This window comes from Carlito syrichta, unplaced genomic scaffold (genome assembly GCF_000164805.1).
Source record: "Carlito syrichta isolate Samal-C Ts95f unplaced genomic scaffold, Tarsius_syrichta-2.0.1 Scaffold303579, whole genome shotgun sequence".
NCBI classification, from domain to species: Eukaryota; Metazoa; Chordata; class Mammalia; order Primates; family Tarsiidae; genus Carlito; species Carlito syrichta.
In genome coordinates, this window is record NW_007247675.1 from 267,490 (window position 1) to 273,548 (window position 6,059).

General features: G+C 34.3%; 1 pseudogene; it reads left to right on the top strand.

Annotated features, from left to right (window-relative positions):
• Positions 1 to 2,001, top strand: part of LOC103261057 — a 2,776-nt pseudogene extending 775 nt beyond the window's left edge.
• The last annotated feature ends 4,058 nt before the right edge of the window (positions 2,002 to 6,059 follow it).

Consider the following 6,059-nt stretch of genomic DNA (forward strand, 5'->3'; position numbering starts at 1 on the left):
AAAAATGTGGTACATATACACGATGGAATATTATGCAGCCATAAAGAAGGACAAATATATGGACTTTGCAGCAACTTGGATGGGTTTGGAGCCGATCATACTCAGTGATTTATCACAAAAACAAAGGAATGAGTTCCATATGTTCTCACTCATAAGGTGACCTTGAGCAATTATAATGCTATAAGAAAGTAACTGGCAGATGCGGAAAACTGTCAGGGGAAGGGGGGGTGGAACTGGCAGTTGGGGAAAACTGCTAGGGGAGGGTGGGGCATACCTCATCAACAAGGGTACCTGCATGATCAATGTTTGTATACCTAAACCTGAATTGTACCCTATATCTTTTAAATAAATAAATAAATTAGAGAAAAAAGAATGTAAATGCAAAACACAAGAACAATAAAGTGAATATAGTATCGCAGAATTTTATGTACACTATGTTAAGAGATAGAAGAGGTAGCAATGCGACAGAAGCCAAGATGTCTCTGGATGTGATGACTGAACTCTAGAGAAGGAACACCTGGAATGATGCCCAAACCGTCAATGTCATCACAACAACATGTTTCTCTAAGGTCATCAAGATACTAGTTGCTGCTTTGACTTTCTTCCTTGGAAAAGATGAAGATGAGAAACAGAACAGTGACTCAGAATCTGAGGATGACAGACCAACAGCAAGAGACCTGTTAGTGCAGTATGCTACAGGAAAGAAAAGCTCCAAAAACAAGAAAAGACTGGAAAAGGCAATGAAATTGCTCAAGCAACAAAAGAAGAATAAGAAACCTGGGGTGTTTAACTTTTCAACTATTCACCTGATTCATGATCCCCATGATTTTGCATATAAACTAGTAAAGCAGCTAGAGAGTTCTAAGGAGCAGTATGAAGTGAAGATGATGCTCATGATTCTCATCTCCAGATTGGGGGGAATTCATGAGATTTTCCTCTTCAACTTCTACCCCTTTGTGCTAAGGTTTCTGCAGCCCCACTAGAGAGAATTAACAAAGATCCTTCTGATGGCTGCACAAGCAGCTCATCAACTAGTACCAACAGAGTCATTCAGTCATTCCTCATGACTGTGGCCAACAATTTTGTTGCCCACAAAAACTCTGGGGAAGTCATAACAATAGGAATCAATGCTATAAAAGAGATAACAGCTCGATGTCCTCTGGCTATGACTGGAGAACTTCTTCAAGACTTGGCTCAGTATAAAACACATAAAGATAAGAATGTAATGATGTCTGCTAGGACTTTGATTCAACTCTTCCAAACACCGAATCCTCAGATACTGCAGAAGAAATTATGAGGTAAGCCTACAGAGGCCTCCATAGTAGCAAGGATACAGGAATATGGAGAATTAGATGCTAAAAATTACATTCCGGGATCATTCCGGGATCAGAAGCTCTGGAAGTTGAGAAAGAAGAGAATGCTGAAAATCATGAAGATGGATGGGAAACTACCAGTATCAGTGAGGAGGATGCTGATGGCAAATGGATTGATCTGCACCATTCTTCTGATGAGGAGCAGCAAAAAATCTCCAAGAAGCTGAGATGGAGGAGCAGAAAACCAAAGCTGCAGCCGTCAGCACTAATTGAGTTTTAACTCAGGCAGATTTCCAGAAAATTCACGTAACCCAGATGAAGTAAGAACTTCATGCTGCCCTTGGGAAATCCCAAAAGAGGAAATATGTTGAAATTGAAGGTGATGAGGAGCCCAGGGGCGAATTACTTTCTCTTTGGGATATTGAGTGCCTTCATAAAAAGCCAGTCTGACAAGGAGATAAGACTAGCAACTGCAATGACTGGGAAGACTGACAGAAAAGAATTTGTTTGGAAGAAAACCAAAATAAATCCGTTTTCTAGTTCCACAAATAAACAGAAGAAAAAACAGAAGGACTTTATGATGATGCAGTATAGCCAGAATGTCCGGTCCAAAAATAAGCATTCCTTCCGGGAAAAGCAGCTGGCGCTAAGAGATACACTTTTGAAAAAGAGAAAGAGAATGAAGTAACTTCCAAGCCAGTTTTCATTCCAAGGAGACTGCTAAGTTTGCATCCTTACTCTGAAAATGTTCGTTTACATTATAAAGTCCAGAGCACTATATTGTGAAACCATAAGAAAAACAAACAAACAGAAAAAAGAAAACCAATCATCATTGATTATTGAATTTATCATCAAGGAGAAGCATTGTTCTTGATTACAAAGATCAAGTTTGAAGGAATGAAAAGTCAAGGGTGACTAAATTCTGAGAAGAACTTTTCATTTTGAAGTCTTTCTGGTTTGAAAAAAACTTTCATTAGTATTATACCCAAAGTAAGCCAGAATTTGAAAAACACAAGGGAAAAAGTGAGGACTGATTTTTTTCTCTAGGGGATTAAAAAAAAATTGAGGAAGTAGGTAGGTAAACTGAAGAGTGGGGAAAGCTTTAAAGTTCAACTTTGAGAAGCAAACAATGAGATATTGGAAAGATTTAGAAAAATTTAGAGGAAGTATGTAAATACAAAAAAAAAATAGAAAAGTTTAGAAGAAGTATGTAAATACAAGAACCTCCAAAGGCATGAATTATAAGGCCAATCTCCATTTTTCCCTTTTAGTTTCATGGTGCTTTTGAATTAAGTATGGTCTAAATTCCCTGTCTTCATGAACTATAATTCTTTGGGAACCCTGACTAATCTTTCAATAATAATTTATTTAAATCTCCACTGGTTATGTATTCAGCCTGTTTATGAGTGTCATGGTGTAGTTCAGGACAAGTACAGAGCCCACTCAGATGTTATGCAGATTCCCTAGAGTGAACAAACAAATTCTTCTTCCAAAATTGAGACCACAGGTTTAGTATAAAACTCGTACCCTAAAAGTATCATTTATCATAGCATGATTCCTAAGAAGAATGCCACAATAGAAATACACTCATATTTCAGAAAAATAGATCTACTTATACACCACATTATTTGTAACAGTAACTTCTGAATTAACTCTTGAATGAAGAATTTTGAAAATATCTTAGATCTTTATCTCAATAAAACAGTAAGTCAATTAATTCAACACCATTTTTGTAGCAAAAAAATATGTGATACGATTTAATTGAACTGTGAGAAATGAGAAATTTTGTTGTTTTTGTCCATTTTCCAGTGGCATACTTAAGTATCATAGTACAGCATAGAACAAAAATGATACCAGTGAGAATGAGCAAAACTCTGTGTTGTATTTAGTTTTCAAACTGTCTAAAGGACTTTTATTTTATTTAAAAGTTTTAGGCTTTGACTTTTATTATGATATGTATGTTGGGGAGAAGAGATTCAGATATGAGAGAAATTTTTACAGATCATAACATTCAAAAAGCTTCTTGCAAATTACATCTGGTTAATTTAAAAACAACATCAACTTATAAGTTATTGGCCTATAATTTCTATAATTACTAAACATTTTAAAAGAATTTCAGTATTACATTTCAATTGGTGAGAGATAAGATCTCATAATGAAAAAATTTAAGCTAAGGTCATTCTTGTCTCTTCAAATTAAAGAAAAGAAAAATATTTTAAAAACTGGATGTTTACGATACATATAAAAGGATGGCTAAGTTTTGTATCAGTCTTATTAAATGGTCAATTTTAGCTTTTGTTTAGTTCAAAAGCGTTTACCTTTTAGTTTTCTTTTTTTCGCCTACCCCTTTCCTACATTTTAGTTTTCTTTTCAGCATATGGGAAGGATTTATGTTGCAGGACCAGCATAAATAAAATACTAATAGACACGATACTTATTTATATTAATGTATTCTATCATATATATGCTACATTATTATATAGTATATAGGCAATTTAAGATAGAGTATACAATTGATATATACTATGCAATATGGTATAACTAATACTAATAAATTATAATTAATAATTAATGAATCACTAGTTTTTAAAATTAGAGTTAATTCATTCTTGAATGAGATATACATTTCTAATTTATGTTTTTTCAGAAATAAAATCTATATATATTTCTTATCACCATCACTGTCAACACTGCTAATTGGCTCATACTTTACTAACTGATGCTTTTAGGGTGAAAGTACTAAGCAACAGAGGAGAAGGGGCTCTGAAGGAAGACAGAGTGAAGTTTCTAATGTAGATCTAGTGCCCCTCAGTCAGCTTGAGAACTGTGATGCCTTGCGTAATGACAAGAAAGAAGAATGACAGAGATGTGGGACTATTACAAGGACCCACATTAGTAGAGAAGTCAGATGACCTTTGGCTTAATGTACACAGTGTTCACTATATTGTGTAGGATTTATTTAATTTTATTATTTCTCTCTCATTCCCTGAGCAACAAAACCCAAGCCATTTAAAAAATAAAATCCTAGCCGGGCTCGGTGGCTCAGCCTGTAATCCCAAGCCTTGGGAGGCTGAGGTGAGTGGATTGCCTGAGCCAGTGGGTTCGAGACCCGCCTGGGCAACTTGGTGAGACCTCATCTCTACAATAAATCAAAAAATTAGCTGGGTGTGGTAGCGCGTGCCTGTAGTTCCAGCTACTTGGAAGGCTGAGGCGGAGGATCGCCGGAGCCCAGCAGGTGGAGGATGCGGTGGCCGGGAGCGGCCACTGCACTCCAGTCTGGGTGACAGAGTGAGACTCCAACTCAAAAAATAAAAATAAAAAATAAAATCCTGTATTTTTATCTCCCAATATGTTTAGTTTAATATATTTTAGAAGTATTTTTTCCATATTTATTTGCCAAAGGATATTGTGTTCTTGTTTGTAACACACTGGTAGTTTTATGTTTTCTGAAATTTTTAAGTAAAAAAACTGAGTCAATAATTTTAAATATTTTATAAAAAGTATATTTAAGATAATTTAGCCATTATTTGCTCAAATTCAAGAAACTTTAACGGTCTCAAAATATTTAAAATCACTATTGGTATTGTATTTATAAAATTGTAAGTTAAAAACTTAAGTAATTTTAAAGTTTGAATAGACAATGACTCTAAATACGTAGAGTTTATCTGAGGTTTGGTTAAATCATTAGATCTGATTCTAACCTTTTCTCAGGCATGATTTCACTATGATATCAAATGTCAACATCACTTAGGATGACATATAAGTATGTCTGTCCTATTCTAACCTTTATCATGTCTAAATGTGGAAATTAACCTTTAGTTTTATTCCCTATAGAAGAAGGATATTTCCAAAGTTACTATAATAAAAAAATAAAATCAATAGAGTGGAGGAAATAAATAACTAAAATGTAAAAGAAATATGGATATGTAGTATTAAAAAAAACATGTATTTCTAATATGTAACCAAAAACATAATAAAAAACACAAAAGTTACACTATTGAGAACCAGTTTATCCTGCATTTTATGCCAATATGTGAAAATAAAAAACTTGGGAAACAAGAACTACATAATGATTTTTTTTATGAAGTTTTGTGTATTGCTTTACTTAAGCATAATTCAATTCTTCTCTCCAAAGTAGACTGTGTTAATTTCAAATACCAGATTAGTCCCAAAGAAAACATATAACACAGACTTTCAATGTTATCCAAGTTAGGAAAAAAAATATTTGTACTTATCATATTAAAGTTATTTTCAAAGTAATGAAGATATATTCTCTTTATCCCCTCTTCCTTACACAACACACAAACTATAGATATTTCTATTGTTCAGTAATACAAACATCTGTATCTTTCTTCTGGGAATGAAGTCTTGGTTGTTTTTATGTCTTATAACATAGATAAACTAACAAAATATCTAGATGACATGGGTTTTAATTGAGAGACACTGATAATTAAGGATTGCATAATTCCTAAATTATTTTGACTATGGCAAGACCAAATAGGCTGGCACACGTTAATGAGCACAGAACTAAAGGCAATGAGTCCATTTGTCACTTGTATGGCAAAAACAAAAATTGAAAGCAAAAAATTAAATTTTACCTTGACAGATAACACAAAGAACGTTATTTTACACTGCATTTTAAATTTAGTTTTAGGAGCCGGGCTCGGTGGCTCAGCCTGTAATCCTGCGCCTTTGGGAGTCTGAGGTGAGTGGATTGCCTGAGCCCGCGAGTTCGAGATCCGCCTG